The sequence below is a fragment of the Vidua macroura genome, chromosome 18 (genome assembly GCF_024509145.1).
Source record: "Vidua macroura isolate BioBank_ID:100142 chromosome 18, ASM2450914v1, whole genome shotgun sequence".
NCBI lineage: Eukaryota > Metazoa > Chordata > Aves > Passeriformes > Viduidae > Vidua > Vidua macroura.
In genome coordinates, this window is record NC_071588.1 from 5,948,455 (window position 1) to 5,965,897 (window position 17,443).

At 39.0% G+C, this 17,443-nt stretch overlaps 1 long non-coding RNA gene across 1 annotated transcript; it reads right to left on the reverse strand.

Annotated features, from left to right (window-relative positions):
• Positions 1-10,592: 10,592 nt before the first annotated feature.
• On the reverse strand, positions 10,593-17,443 carry LOC128816380 (uncharacterized). The gene is made up of 4 exons (XR_008439875.1): positions 16,102-17,443; positions 15,516-15,661; positions 14,088-14,157; positions 10,593-12,482 (listed from the first exon to the last, which is right to left on the reverse strand). It is a non-coding gene; the product is annotated as an uncharacterized LOC128816380 (long non-coding RNA).

Here is a 17,443-nt window from a genome sequence, read left to right on the forward strand (position 1 = left end):
CTTATGAAAAGCTTATGCTTTAAATTTTGGCTGCTCTCATCTAAAGCCTTTCTATCTTGCTTCCATCCAAACTATACATCTCACAAAACATAACTGGCAGCCCTAAAATCAGGAATAGTTGCTGGAACAACTGAAGTAATCTTTGTAGTTGGCTGAAAGTCATCTGAGACTTTTTACAATATTCACAGAAATGTCGACTGAAAAAAGCCCAAAACAAACTAAAAATCAGTTTCATCAGTAGTAACATGTTTACAACTTGAATGTTTTTATTTATCCAGGAACCAGCAAAGAAAATCAGTGAAAAGGATGAAATGAAGGCTGTTCCCCCAGGGCTGAGGCTATTTTAGAGGTAGATTATCTCCAACTTTCTCCATAGGAGAAACTAAAGGTGATAGCCAAGCCTGATACCACAATCCTATTCTGCAAAGTGGAAATACTCATCAAAAAACTTTCAGAAAAGAACAGCATTTTCCTGGCAGCTAATCAAGCAAGAACTACTGTTTTTCTCTAGGAATGACCAATTCATTGTTTCAATGTCAGCTTTTATTTGGGGGATACAGCACAGGATATCAATGAAGATGTGCAGGCATGGAAACTATTCTTTCTGACAACTGTCATCTTCAATTACTGTTTTCCTGCCTACCTCAGTCTTCTTGTCTTAACCTGTTGTAGTGAATTCTAAAATCCCCCCTGGGACCCTGCCATCATGCAATAGTTCCTGGCAAAAAGGGATTCCAGCCTGTCTCAATTAGATCTGTGACTTGGTGCAGTCATTACACAATTGCACAGGAGCAGCTGGAAAGAGTGAAAGTAGTATAAAACACACATGCACAAGTGCAGCCCAGAGACACATTTCTGTGCATTTGTAAGCTGTATTGCTGTAAATTAAAAATTATATTTTAAATTACTCCTGAGTTTTTAGCCAGCAAGCAAGTTCAGCACAATCTCACCCAGAGATATTAAAAGAGGCAGCAGTGGTTCCACTGTGGAAATCAAATGAGGGCTAAGTTTTGATACAATAGGAGCACACATGGACTAGAAGCAGAGACCAGGCAGCTACTATAGCACTGAACTAACCTCAAACTCCTGTGAAAAACCCACTGGGAGTTGAAACAACATTAATCCATTTTCAAGTGCTTGGAAATCAATCAATAGATTTGTACTATTGGCAAGGCTCAGCCCACATCTTCTGAAAGAGCTGCTGATTTGCTTTGGAGAACAGCAGCTTTGTCTTTTCAGGAGAAAATTTTGTTTAGCTACAAGTCCAAGGAATTCCCTCTGAGAAAAGAGATCAGCTTGATCTTCAGCCAGATGTCTGCCATTAAAAGACAAACAGTCACTTCCTCTGTATGGGGCTCATTGGTACACCTAGAGGCTTAGAAGGGTCTCCACAGCAAGGTGATGCAATTCTTGTGCTTCTTGCAGTGTAACCTGGACCACACAGGCCTTGAGGAGTCAGAGCACTTGTGCTGGAAGAATTTTAATACCCTTAAATATTATTATAATATAATAATTATTCCAAATATGAGCCAGAAAGCTGCTGTATAAACATCCCCCAAAGCCAGTGGGACAATATATGCTATACTAAGCTGTCTTGAATCCCAGAACACAGGAAAATGCAAGAACATTTAAGCAGCATTTAATTCTCTTTCCATCACACCTAAATTGCCTATTCTGTTTGAGAACAGATTGCTACTTTCCCAGTTTCTTCACAATAAATCTTCATTACAATCTGATCGATACGTGACCTTTGTCCCCTTGCAATCAACTTTGCCAATAGTTCCAGATGCATGATCAATGCCTGTATTTAAGCCTTTCCCACTTTGCTGTAAGTTACACTTGTAGCACACCTGCTCACTTGTGTTTATGGTACAATAAACAGGTTACTGATGTAAACTTCACACACATCCTTCCCTACAAGATCTCAGTTTTCCCTGGGAAAGGTGATGGCTTTATAACTGAGAAATTCTTGAGAATATTACTGTCTTCACAACCGTGAAAACAATTAGATTCCATGAAAGAATAACTATGATTTTATTTCAAAATTAAATCAGAAAAACAGGAAATTTGTGAGACTGTACAGTAATTAAAGTAATGAAAACTTTCATATTCTGATTTTGCTACATTTTCCTAGCTTGCCTTGGTCACCAGGAAGTCATAGTTATTCTGCTTTAAGTGGCAGCTTCCAGTGCTCATTTATTTACACACACTGTGCACTGACACATTCACAAGTGTGATATTCTCTGCCTCTATCTGCTGCCTTTTTTTGACTCAATAAACCCCACCATAAATTGACCTATTCTGTCTTAGTTAAGGCAAATCTGCCTTACGGTTATCACAGGCAGCAACATTTAATTACCCACCCGAATTTATTCATTTTCATTTAGGCCTGCTGCACCTCCAGCATGCTGTGACTGATGTGGTCCAGGAAGTAATTTGCTCTAAAGAAGAATAAGAGTCCTTGGCATTTGTAAAGCAGTTATCACCATCAGGTACTTTCACTGAAATCACAGGGCAAACTGCTCGTTACAACTGCAATTCATACCAAGCCTAATTTCCAACATGATGTAAATTCATCATGTTGCATTGTAGAAGAATACATTTGCCTGCCTAGTTTCAAGGTTCATCTTCGTTAGGACTTAAACTCCACAGTTAGCTACAATAAATCAGCTCTACAAAAAAAAAGGCTCTGGTAGCAGCAGGTTTCCAGTCTTTGTTTCAAATCATCCCTACCTGTAATTAATGCTTCATCATTGTCCTTGAGGGAGAGCATCTGTTTCCACAGATCATGCTAATGCTTGGTTAAATACAACCATCTTTACTGTTCCCCAAAACATATTTGGCAGATCTTAAAAACAGATTGTATCAGATTTTTCAGGAGGTTTCTACAACTGCTTTCCTAGACATCTTATCATTCCCTTTGCATGTCTCAAGCAATGTTTTTTTTTCTTTTCATTAACTGACAAGGAATTCCATCCTACTTCCACTGCCTGGAGACAGAGCTGCAGTATAGACCAATATCCTTATTGTGTTATCATTATTCTCAATTACAGTAAACCACAGTCACAAACAGTGCAGGATACGACCATTAGCAGCCCCCCTATTAGTACTGGGGAAAGTAAAGGGTGAAGATAATTGGTAAAGGGATACCAAAACTTGCAGCAAACACACATTCCTCAGTGTAAGAATTTCAGGCCCATTCTGTCCTTGGAGAAAGCTCTGCCTACAGACACAATGCAGAAAAGGCAGTAAGTCCAACCACAATTTGCTTAACCCCTTCCTTTCCTTATCAGCCCAGCTCAGCTGCAGAGACAAAACTCATTGTCAGTGATCACATGTGATAAGAGACCTGAGTGCCTTTTAAAAATTTTTTTGTAGTTGTATTTCTTTTATTCTACAAAATACTGATGCTTTCCCTGATCTCTACTGTTTCACCACAAAGCGCAAAAGCCACCAAAAGACACACCATGGTCTAACAGGGCAATCCCATGCAACACCAGCAAAAAACACAGATTATTTTTCCACTGCTGTGTGGGAAAACAGCAGCTGGGACACACCAAATTTATGGCACATGGCTAAGCTCTCATGAGCCTGAGGTAGGAGCACAAATGGCAGGGCAGGCTCTGACACCCTCTGCAGTAACAGCTGCCTGGGCTTCGGTGGCTCACACCACCTTTCTGCTTTCCCTACACTGCAGGCAGAATGGGGATAAACAACAGGGATGTAACAGCTGTGGGATGTAACTCCTGCATCCAGCCTAAGCCTGTGCAATTGCTGTGAACACATCATAAAAACCTCATTTATTAACATGAATTACAAGTATTTGCTTGCCTCACTGTAGGTAGAATAAGGCTGGCTCAGAGTTTCATTCCTCTAATGGTTAAGAACCACTATTTGCTGTACATTACTAAGAGAAGCACCAGCAATTAATAAACAGCACACCGATCTCCACTGTTACAGATCTGCAGAAATTAAAGAAGATATTTAACAGCCAATGTCCCATGTTTCTGGGAGATATTTAACACCCACTTCCCATTATTTCACTCTACAAGTTGTGGTACTTTGAAGTAAGGTCACAGCACCAGCACCTTCAGAAAACTCCCAGCTTAGACAGATCATAAGAATGCAATATGCTTGAGATGTTTTAGTCTCATATAGGATTAAAAAGAGCATAGACTCCATGAACTGTTGGTTAGGGCATTGGGGTTGAGCCAACACAAATCCATTTTCAAGACAGAAATTATATTCTAACTGCAAAGTAAAAGAGGATAATTCTAATGATCAAAGATTACAAAGGCAACAGTCTTAGGATCAAATAATCATATTGCCAGCAGAACCATTTTATGGAAAGTATAGCTCATGATAGAGTTTGATAAATAGCACCTCATTAGCAGAGACTCAAGGAGCCAGAGGTTAGTGGGAGTTAGAGTCCAGCCAGATTTGTAACATCGTTTTCAAATTAAACCATTCATTTAAAACAGCCATGCAAACTAAAAGCTGAGTTTTACAGTTCCTGTACATTTGTTACCCTAATCAGGTACCTGCCATCATTTTCTCCCCAGTATACTACAAAAAGAATGATTTTCCCATTCCCCCTGTTACATCGGTACAATTGTCTGGTGTTTTCAGGTAAAAGCTTTAATTGTCAGCACGTGGCAAGTGTAACAATGGAGGAATTTGCACATCTGATGTTCCTTAAACAGGAAGCAAGCCTCGCAATCCAATTAGCTGTCTTTCATGATAACTCTAATTTCTAACCTTGGGTAATGCTCTTCCATGTAAATCACTTTGTGCTCTGATCTCCCAGTGTGCCTGGCATTTATTTGTCACTGTCAAAAAAATTAATACCATAAACTAACATATTTTAACTCTGAAAGTTAAAAAGTAAGGGTATTACAAATGCAGCTGATAACAGCATTCACAATCCCATTCCAAGCTTCTATTGGATTAGTCATTGTACAGAAAAGAATAATTGAGCAATCATATGACAGGGATTTCTGTTAGGGAAGAGTCTGTTATGAATTCAGACACCCAAAAAAGAGCAAGAGCAAGCTAAGAAGATTCTGAGTCATCCCAGCAAGAGAGCAAAATAAGCACCAAGTGATCTCCCACCAGTGGTCCAGCTCCAGCAGACAGAGTGACAAGCTCATGCTCTGAAGTCTCAAACTGTTTTGTCCAACCCATTGAGCAGAAAGTGACAGCGTTTAACTGCAAAGAGCGTAGAGGAAGGAGAATGTTAAGCTGTTGTCTCCTTCTAACAATGACATTCAACTGGTTATTACTTCAGAAATTGTGAAGGCAATTTCTGTTTAATTCTTTCAGAAAGTCCCATCTGACTCTGAGTTACACCTGCAGGTGAACTCGTCTGAAACCTCTGAGGCAGAGAAAAGAGACTGCACAGACAACAGATCCTGGGAGCTACAAAGCTCCTGTTTTTTCCTGAAAGGCTCCACATGACAAGGATCACATACAGCACTCACACATCAAAGACTACCCCAGCACCAGGCACAAGTTTTAAAGCTTATTGCAGCACATAAATACCACCTACCTCCCATCCTGGTACCTTAACTTTGACTTGAGGCTTTGAATCCACATCAGGAGTTTCCTCTTACTTTGATTCAAACAAAGCAGTAAGGGCATATGTACTTTGCTATCATCACATAAAATAATCCTTAGTCTTTTATCAAATTAGGCTTGTTTTATTGTAAGACTGAGTGATCCTTGGAGAATGAATAAGCTTTTTTCCTTCCTTCATGTATCTTTAGACAAATGTCACATCAGGTTAATATTTGGTGCAGAATTTGGTCCTTTTGCAATGAATTGCAAAAGCTAACAAATAAAAAATAGAATAAACAAAAGAAAAGACCAGGCAAAAAAAATTATAAGGGAAAACAAAATGCTCATAGCCTTTATGAACTCACCAGTACAAGTTCCCCTGTAGTAGAAGGGTAATTCAGTCTTCTGTGCAGCTGACAAGAGTTGTCTCAAAAGCAGTCAGCAACTCTCAAGTTTTTTTTTTTTATTCCTGGGAGTTCTTCCTATTACAATATTTTACTTGTAAAATAAAATACTTATAAACATAGTCAAGAGCACTCTTGCATACAACAAGAACAGAACAGAAATAATTTCCCTTTCTCTATAATTTCAGAAGACTTCTCTAAGACTTGAAAAGCAGAGCAGCTCAACCACAATCCTTTTGTATTGCTAAAGGCACCTGTTTACCAAATGCTAATTGAAGTTAATCAGACATCAGTTAGGAGAGGAGGCATTGATTTATTAAAGAAATATGGATATTGATCTAGCACCAATATCCAACTGTGACGGACAAAAACTCTCTAACAGTTTTAAAGTTAGAAAGTGTATGTTCATTGCGACGCCGGGCAGCGTTCAGGATAGCTCCCAAATACACACAGCGCCTTTCAAATGATTACAGAGTCCTTTTATCCACACAAGAATTGAATACCCAAAATACAGATACATATTCATCATTTTGGTCCATCCCATTCCTCGCTTTGCATGCTAATCATTCCCAAAGCTATTAAGCATGCGTAGTTTGTTCCTTGAAATGGGTCGGTGGTCCCTTTCATGGAGAGGGGTCCCAAAATGAGGAAGTAAATGAAGTCTTCCTCATTCTGACCTTTCTACCTTTTCAATGCAAATATGACAAATGAGCCTTGATAGAACTCCCATTCCCTGTCTTCAATTGGTTTCAGAACAGAGGAGGCCCACAATTGTCTTATGTTCCTAAAAGCTATTTGTCAGTTTCTATATTCTTCATTATAAACCCAGCTAACTAAACATTGTGTTGACAAGCAATCAATTATTAGTTAACTACTAACTCTTAACTTCATCAAGGCCTACTTACAGAATCCTTTTATTTTAATTAACTCTAGTAAGGCTTGTCTCTAACTAAAATCTTAGCTCCTCTAAAATCTCTAAATCTCTTAAAGTTTATGTTTCAGCATTTTCACCTTTTCAGATCAAAATCCCCAGTAGCTGTAGCTTGTCCAATTACCCTGCTCTAACTAGAGAAGGAGCTGCCTGTCTGTCTGAAGTTACCTTCTGCCTTGCTGACCATTTCGATTTGTGGCACAGAGTTTGCAACTTGTAGTTTTTGACTTGTCTGTTGCAGTTACAGAATTATCTGTGTATAGTTTCTCTAGTAAATTCCTCCTGGGTAGTATTTTTACGAGCAAAATAAACATATTTTTGAAGTAGCACATAATTTTACTAAAATATTCTGTTAAATCAAAAGTAATTTTTCTAATTAAAATGCTTTGTTAGTGAGGATAATTCCTCTTTGTAGGCAAATCCTTCTTTTTAGCCATGAAAAGGAGTTCTTAACAGTGTGTATGCTCTCATAAATATTCTTATATTTCTTCTCAGATATTTAGCAGCATTCTTGTTGTTTACACTTCATTTGTTTGCACTTTATCAAAACTGCAGTGGAAGCTGGCCTGCTGCTATGATCCATATCCTTCCTGGTCTTTCTAGTCTGATAAAACATTAAATAATATTAAAAAAGAAGAGAAAACAAACTGAGGGTTTTGTTTTATGAAGCCATCCAAACTTTAAATTTTCAATTTTCACAAATAAAAAGACACCCAATTCTGGAATAAATAAAAAATTAGCTCATTATTATAAAGATAAATTTACTGTAAGTGAATAATGTTGATATCATGGGTGCTTGATTTGCAATAATTTACTTATTGAAGAACTGTAAGCCAGACAATTTGCATTACAATGGTTAAGTACTTTAATTCAATTATGGAATTACTATTGGATGATTAAAGACTGAGTACAAATAACAAATAAGTCTGAGTTCATTTTATTTATCTACTAGCTGCTAACTACATGACTTAGCAAGCTGTTTAATTAAACTTGTCCCTATGGGAATTTTTCTGGTATTGCTAAAAGTAAATATATACAGGAATTCACCAAGGAATGACCTTACCTTCCTAGGAATGGTTTGAGATTGGAAAGCAAGAACTTGTCTTTTTTCAAAACCATTGGGACAAAAACCTTTCATGAACTTCAAGTTATAAAACCAAGAAGAAATATCCCCACACTCTCACTTGGGAGTTCTATAAATAAATCCATACAAAACCGGACGGAGCACAGAAGAAAATAAAAATTGGACCATAAATCTGTGGCTGGCTTCTCACTCAACATGGGTTTACAAAGAAAGAACGAATGCCTTGCTCGTGTGCAAGGTTTTAGATCAAAGTGAAAAGCCTTTGCTATCTGTTGGGAACCTGGCTTAGTCAAGAGGTATTTAGTGAGGTTGCAGGTTCCTCTTCTGGTAAAAGAGGATTTCCTTGCAGTTAGACACCCAGCTTCAGGCAACAGGCAACAGGCAACTCCTGCTCCTTTGGGCTCCTCCTGGGCCCTAAACATTCCTTGGCTGTGCTCGCTCTTGGAGAAATGAAAGCTGGAAGTTGCTGTATTCTACAAAGAGGCCAAATTGTAAAAATCTCTTTATTTAATGTACTCATCCTCTCATTTGTCCCTTTGGCACTCCAAGGTTATTGTTAATGAAAGTCACAATTCTGCAAAGTATTATTAAATCTGCTTAATGGGCAGCAATTTGCATTGAATGTGCATGTGTGGTGTGAACACACACAACTCCTCCAACACCACCAAGTTATTGTTCAAGTCTTGGACTACAGTTGTGCTTTTTGGCATGCTGAAGACCACTTGGTAATGGCTGGGAAGCTGGAGTGTTTTGATCACTAATTATAACTCTTCCATAATTGCATTACTGGGTTATTGACTTCTCGCTCACCCCATCTCTTTAACTGAGTCTGTCATTACAGCCCTGATAGATTTTAACAATTTTTTGGGGCACCTGCCTTTCTATAAATGCTCTGTACAGCACAGGCTCTGATGGGCCTGACTCCTCTAGTCACACAACAGACCAAAAAAAAAAAAAAAAAAAAAAAACCACAGAATTTTTTAATTTTTTAATATCAGTAATCATTAGCATATGGTTGCTTCCCAAGGATAAAATATGGGCCAATGTATATGTATATTCAAACCCAGCATTCACAGTATTTTCCATTAAAAGATGTTGGCAATTTAAATATTTCTGGTCATTTCCTCTTATTGTACCAATCACATTTCTAATTTCTCCCAGGCTCTTCCAAGAAAATGATTTAACACACAGTGCAGATCTTCCATGTAAAAAAGACCAGAATTTTTTAATTACAGTCGTTTCAAAGGATCTAATAGCAATAAGGTTCCCATAAATGTTCAGAATCTAACAAGCTTCATAGCACTTTGCAAGGAGTAGCAATCATTCAGCAGAAATGTTAGAATGCCCTTTATTCCCTTTCTCTATTTCCCAGCAAGCATCCCAGGAGAATCATGAGTTTTAAATTTGCTCAGGCATGAAGGGATTGTGCTCCCCTTGAGCCTTTGTATTATGATAATGCATACATAAAGGTAAGTTTTATTAATTGGAGATCTATCCACAGGGGTTACTGCAACAAAGGAGGCAGGGGAAAGAGAACAGAATGGAAGAAGGAATGACCCTACTGTGCAATGATTCCAAGATCCAAAATTCAATCCTGATACACTCCCCTTTGAGCTTGCACCTCCTTACTTGTGCACTGATTTAATGTGAACTGTTCCAGGCAGCACTAACTTTTTACAACTCACTCCAATTTATCGTCTTTAAAAAAAAAATCAATACTCCAAACTCACCTTTGTACTTATCTTAAGAATTGCTCCCAGGCAAGATTGGAATTCATTACTGTAGCCTTTGCATAAAAGTACTGTGAGTTCATGCTCTGTGCCTTCCTAACAGCTCTCCCTGCCTTAACACCAGGAGCACAGATGTGATAGATTTCTCAGTATTTTCCTCATTGCTGTCAAATTACATTATATTTCACTCTTTCTTATTTGTGTCATATCTGTGACTCCTCTCATTATTGCTTTCTTCTTATTTCTTTTCACATTTTAATAGCTGAAGGATACCAGGAAGTTTTGATGGTGCCAGACTCCTTCTCCCATGTACAAACATGAGTACCTGTTGCAGATGTCTTCCCCCATCCCCAAAGACTGAGCTGTAGAGGTGAGCTTCTGCACTTTGGGAAACAAAAGCCTACATGACAAATGCCTTCTTGCTTTCATATCAGCTAACCAGGCTTTAGAGGGAAGGAAGAAAATAAAACATGGTGTCAAAGCTGCTCTCCTGCTCCATCACTCACCTGCTCCGAGAGCCAGCAAACTTGTGCTGTGAAGAGAATCTGTGAGCTCTGATTTGTTAGGGGGAATGTCATTGTGAAAATGCTCCATATTCACCAGAGTAAATTAAAAAGGCACCTGCATCCAGCTGACTGCCCTAATTATGCTCTCACAGATTTGTAGTGGTTTCAAGTGAGACACCCAGAGAGCCCCTCAGGGCAGAGGCCAGTCCAAAGACAATAAATACTGCAAAGATCCCTGTCATGTATCAGTGCACTTGAAGAGGGGAGCAGGAAACAACTGGCATAGGTTGAGGACATACAAATAAGCCTTCAGATATATTTGGACAAGTTAGAGATGTTCTTTAGGTAGCAGGAAGAAATTGTATTTTAAGGGAAAATAAGCAGGTTTTAAAAATTTTAATAGCTAAATTCAGTGTTATGTTAAGAAATCACATCAATAACAAAATTTCTTCTAAACCAAGAATACTTGTGTCAAATTTTAGCTTGGAATGAAAAGCTAAAGTGTGGCATTCAGGCAAAGCTAAAAGAAAATTTGTTTCCAGTTGTAGCCACCAAACATACAAACCCCCCATTATTTGCTTGGATCTTCTACAGAAGTCAAGATATCTAGTATTCTACAAAGATCTCTTTATACCTTATTTCATATCATTTCAATGGAACCGCAAATAGTATGATCAATAAAACCAAATGCTTTAAAGCGTCTGCAGCTTTTTGGGTTGTTGCTTCTGTCTCTAATGCTTAAGCAGAGTCTTTTAACAGTTAAAAATTAAAACACTTAAGGGGCTCTTTCCTCTGTTTTCTGCTGGAGACTCATTCTCTTTTGAGCTAAAGGGCACAAGCAGCATGTAGCTAAAATAAACTTTGTAGGATCTTATAGCTGACAGCTGCAGTTTTTAAGATGAGTTTGACAGGCATTTGGAAAGGCATACAGTGACTTCAGGAAATTCAAGCAGAATCAAAGAAGGCATGAAATGGGCCTCACTCTTCCATCCTGCTCTGTGGCTGGCCCATATGTTCTGGGTATTCCCAAAGCTGGCTCTGAGCAAAGGATGCCCTGAACAGCCAGCAATGTTTGTGCATCAAAGGGAATTGGGCACTTTTACAGATCCCTGTTTTGCAGGAATTGAGCAGGCTTGGTCCCCTCCCTCCATTATGTTCTTAGGGCATTCTGTGCCTTGGAAATAGGCTCCATGTTGTACAGCATATGAGGGCTGGTAAATAAATCTGACAGCACCAAGCAGAGCTTGAATCAGGGATGTCTGTCTCATTCCACTATCAGCCTGGCAAAGATGTTGTTTATCATATCATGCTCACACACATTTGTCTCAATGTCATCTGAGCATCCTTGTCTCCTGTACATTCACCTGGGCACAAAGCAAAGTATTTAACCTCATGTCTCCATTTAGCAACACTCTACCAATCCAGCTGGAATAGAATTATTCACAAGTTTTCATTGAGCCCTCCCACACCTCCCATATATCAGAAAAGAATAATTTATTAACAAAGGCCTTGCATAGTTGATATCTCCTCAGGTAGCTCCAACTCTGCTGGCCCTCTGAGTTACCTCAGTGCTCCAGCAGAAAACAATAAGCAACATTCCATTTCCTAACCTGGCAAGTAAGGGCAAATTGACTTAGAAAGTTTAATTACTTACAAAAAACCCAAAAAAACTCATGGCATTAGTTGCCATGGCAGCACATTCTCATTAGGTGGCTCAGAAATGGCAGTACTGAAGAAACAGCCTCTCTTTGTAACTGCTAGTCCCACAATAAAATATGATTATTAACTGTAAATGCTTTTTTCATGTTTAGAACTACAAATGCAACAGCCAGGTATTGCTTTTGCATGTAGTGCTAGAGAAATTTGCGTGCTTATAGCCCTGTGAGCTGCTTTCCCAGTGAGGCACTGGGAAAGAACAAGCTCTGTTTGTGTAGCATATGACAAAAATGATGGGTGGGTTTGGAGAATTGGGAACAGCTCACCATAGTACAAAGTTTGATTACTCAGAAAAATATTCATATGAATGTCCTGGTCTTAGTCTTTCCTTAAAGCTTGCTTAAAACTGTCCAGGGACTGCCAGTGTTTTAGGGAGGGAAGTGGTAAAGCAAACCAACCGATGAATAGGGAGCCTGGAGCACAAGTTGTTGCCAAAGGGGAAGGCAAGGTCCAATCTTCTGCTCTCATGAATGTGGAATCCTCACTTCCTTCTCCAAGTTTTCCTCTTTTTCTGGCTCTTCATGCTCCTTCTCTCATTTTCTCTCAGGATTAAAGCTTAGGTTAAAAAATATATCCTGGAATAATCATCTTGGGAACCACTGACAAAGTGATGCACTGTCTGAACATAAGCACTTCCTTTTTGTTTAAATATTTTATCATTTAATTATTAATACAATTTTTTAAAGTAGAAAAACCCTACAGTTCTTCTTCCATCATCTCAGCTCTGCCCTTCAACAAACTTGATAGGTATACATGAAGCATAATTCAATTCTCAATTTTCCCTTTTCTACTCTTCTTTCCTTTTCATCCCCCCTCCCTGTCCCCCAGTACCCAGCTGGTATATTTTTGCTGGCTTAAATTTGGTCTTATTTCATGCTGCCTAACCCTTGTTTACTCCAGAACATTTAATTTTGAGGAAACTTTCCAGGTGATAATAACCAAGGTGAGCAATGAGTTCTTTAATAGCATCTGTGCTACTTTTTCTTAGAACAATTGCAAAAGAAAACCAAGAATAAATCTGAGCTGCAAAAACCGAAAGACCAAAACAGAGGTTCTCTCAGTAAGTCTATATTGTGCAAAAGAGTTTCAGAAGAAAAGAAATATTTATGTTGAGTGAAATAAAAGACAATTTTAACCTTCTAAATTATGTATGTGTTACATGGCATAATAAGGAAGCAGATTTTTCTTCCTTACTCTTGACAAGATAAAAAGATACAAACTAATCCAAGGTTAATATGACTGTCCTCTCTTTTAGCTAACATTTCCCAAAATTATATTTTGCTGTTAAAAATTCATTTAGTAATGCTGAAGCCTTGCCCTTATCAAACAACACATTGGATTTAACACAGCTGAAAGATTTTTGCTTGCTGTTATCCCTGGATATTTGTATTGTAATAACCAAATGAAAGAACATATGTATAATGAATATATGGCACAAGCTTCCCCCCAGCCTCCAAAAGTGCAAACCACAGCACTTTATGAGGATTTTTTAAGCTTCTACATTCCAAAGTCTTGAAATTCACAAATTATATGCATTTTCCCCACTTTACTATTAACATACACCAGGAAAAAGTAGTAGGAAAAGGTCAAGGAGTAGTTTTCCACAGGACTTGGTAACTTGAGCCTGTCATAAACAAAGTGATGGGTGGATTGAAATTTCTAGAACCCAGCATGCAGTTTCTGCAGCACAGAGCAGCTATTCCAGTGCAATTTATGCTTGGCTTCTACCAGCTGCTGCTCCTCATGAAGGGGCTGCAGTCACTGCTGCACTAAATCAGCACCTCCAAAGCAGCCGATTTGCACCAGTGGGGAAAGACACTCCAATGTTTCTGTATTGTTAACATTCAGCCACAATGAGCTGCATAAAGGAAGATTGATGCATCAACTACATTTTGGGCTGATTTGAAAGGAATAAATCATCTCTTATCAGCTGGACCAGTGCCAGCAGACCACAGCAAAGCACAGGACCACCTACCTCTGATTCCTCTGCAGCTTCCCATCAACTAATACCTATTTAAATGCTTTTTAATACCTTTTAAATGCTTTAAAACACCTTTTTAATGCTCTTTAAGTTATTCATGTAGGGTTTGATAATTGTTGTCTGTCCTGGGGAAAGGGCAGGTGCCAGATGTGGTGTGGTGCTGTCACACTGCTTCTCACCTCTGTTGTTCCCTTGGGCTGACCAGTGCTAGATCACAGTGACACACGGACCATGCCAGACATTTATCTCCTGGAAATCAATAGGGATGGTATTAAGAGCCTATCTAGAACAGCATAATAACATGCAGAGCAACTCAGGAGATGGAAAGAATAAAAGGAAATTAAGTCGGGGTGACAGCTGGGTATCAGAGCTGGGCCATCCAGAGGTCAGGCAGGTCCCTTGCCCAAAGGAGTCCATGAGTGAAAATTTACAAGCAGAGTTCAAACACAATGAAGTAAGCAGTGGAACTGTGAGATGGGGATTTCAACAGAAACCTGTCAGCACCCTATTTCTTTTCAGCTGTTAATGCTTCAAGGTGTGGAAATAATTGAGAAATTTTATGTCATATTGTTTAAATATAAAATCTGGATTGCTCATAACAATTTGTAAAATTACAGAGCAGAAGAAAACAATATTTGGTTTAAGATTGAACAGCTGGAAGGAAAAAACTCCCTAAATTTTATTGTATTGATTTTGCTTATTGAGATCATAAAGATCCTTTATCCTTTTCTAAAGGAAAAAAAAACACTATTTGCAGCTGTGTACTGGAGTTTGGAAAGGACAAGTTTTGCTTTTGTTCTGTCAATATATTTGTGAAAAGCTCTAAGAGAGTCTGCCTGCAGGTGAGGATTTTGCAAGCAAACAAAATAAACATTTTCAAGTGTCTTTCAAAAGCTGACCTGGGAATCCTAATGGTAAGTACACATTCAAGGTATAAAGTTATCCCCCATATAAATGGCTCTGAAATATTCTCCACTATCAATTTTGAAAAAAAAACCCAATAGCATATACAACAGCAACATGAGATTTCCTGTGGAAGGCATTACTCTCCCATTTGTCATCCAGCATTCAGAAGAAATCTCTTTGGGTTTTGCTTTATATGAATACTAGGAAAGAGCTTGTCATGCTAGCACAGCGTGGAAAACACAAATGGATATTGGATTGTTCCTTTAATGCAAAGGATGAGCAGATAGTCATGCAATATTTATCACTGAAGGGCAGAGGAAGCAATCAATAGTGGTTTCCCATGTGGGCCATTTTCCTCATCACTTTATAGAACAAATCCAGGTCTCCAAATATGTGCAGCATGGAAAAAACTCACCCCTGCAGTCAAGGCCATTGTTAAGACTCATCTGTTTCTACTGCCCTGACTTGCAGTCTGAACTCTTGCACTGGTTTCTGTTTTGCCCAGCAGATATCAATTGCCCTAAAGCAGAGCCATGTACAGGCTTCTGAATTTCACCAGTTAAAAAGGCTTATGACATGCTCAATGGCTTGGGTTAAAAAAGAGAAAACCAAACCTGAACAAACAAACAAAAAAACCCACCTAAACCTTGACTTGCAAGTTGGGAATAGTCAGTCTTTCTTACCTGCATTAATCTCCTTACCTCCTACTTCTCATTTTTTCCCTGCTTTCCTTCCTCCTCAAATCCAGGTAGAGTTATTCTTGGTGCTAACAAAATTCACCAGATTCAGCTAATTATTCCAAATATAAAACAGGGAAAGGAAGATCTAGGAAAAGAGATGAAGACACCTAAAGAGGAACAATAAGAAATAATTATCCTTCATATTTATTTAATGACTAGGATCCTTAAAGAACCAGAATTGATTTGTATGGGTTTCAGAGCATGCACCGTACTTAAAAAAAAAATCAAATAAAGAAGTTATCACATAATTTGAACTTATGTCTTAATGATAAGTCATTAAGAAAAATTATTTGACAGCTATAGGAAAGGAGAGATAAATTCAGGCTGCCTGCTGTTCAACAAACAGTTGTTCTCACCCTCAGAATGTGTATCGAACCAGACCCCCAGGGTTCAGAGTTTAGCAAAATCTCCAGCTTTTCTTAACACATGAAAAATAACATTTAGCAAAATGTCATAAGCTTGCTTCATATTGCTGTTTTGAGGATTGCAACAATAAAGGTATTTTCTTGAAGTGTCAATTTAATTAATTTCACAGTTCTTCTCATACCTTCCCCTACTGCCAGCAGCCTTTGTTCTCGAGCAAACAGTGAGCTCCTAGAATGGAAAAACTGTTAATTTTTCAAGTTTTTAAAGAAGCAAGCAAGCAAACTTTAATTTCAAATGCTTAAAAGAAAGACTGGCATTATTTTTCACTCACATGTGTGACCCTAAACTAGTTTGATCACAGCTTCAGAAATGTTCAGGTTTGAACAATACATCTTACACCTTGAATCAGAAAGGATCTTCTTGTCAGCATTTTCTTTCGCTTGCAAGGTCAAGGTGAGGACATAGCTTGTTTCCCTCTTTAAAATCCTTTCCTGTGATTAAAAGCAACGCTACAGAGCAAGAACGTAGAGTGGAAAGAGCAGGCACCTGGCCACACATCATTACATTACACAGCCCTTTCAGGTGGCAGGCAATGATCAGCAGTCACCCCTCCAAAGGACCATCCTGAGCTTTGATTCTGCTGCTCCAGAGCCCACGAGACTCCAAACCCACCCAGTGACTCCTGAGCAAACCTTATTGCTCCTTACTGCACCTCCAACACACCACGGAAAAAACCAGCCTGCAATCTTGTTACAACTGGAATTATCTTTAGCACAGTAAGCTGAAGTCATTATTTATTTATTCCCTGGCAGTGTAGGTAGATAATTAGCACATAATTTGAGGTTTCTTAGGCATGACAGCCTGCTCTGATAGCTGCCCCTAGTCCTGATTAAATCTCTGCCTCAGATCTCCCAGCAGCACCTCATATAAGAAAATTCCAGTCTGTCAGGATCAGGTTGCTGTCTCCAAGTTTGAAACCATCATGAATGTCTAGGGAGAGGGAAGAATTTTAGGAACAATTTTATTTTATTTTATGAAGATTTCTGTGACTAAAGGTTGCTTGGCATCCAAAGAACCTGTAAGAACACAGATCTGACTGCAGGAGAGCCAAAGGGATATTACACCTGAGACCTCAAAATGGCTTTGGGAACAGAGACATGCACAGGCTTCAGAAAGGAAAACAAATTTATCTGAGTGCTACAAAAGTGAATTCAGTGCATGTAGTGTATTAAGACTGCTCTAGCCCACACCCTACGGAGAATACACAGGAGGTGTTGTGATGAACCCAGTCTGTGTCCACATTTTGTGCCTCCTGCACTGCAGTGCCCAGCTTCCCAAGTGTCCTGGACTGAGCAGAGGCCATTGTCTGGCTCGGTGGTGCCAGCTCTGCCTCCAGGGATGGACAGGATGGGCAGGATCCTGCAGTTTTCCCATTAAGCAGCCCAGAGCATCCTGTGGCCGACACCACAGGGTGTTGGCCACAGCCGACACTCATGAATGCTGACTCTTTTGGGGGTGCATGT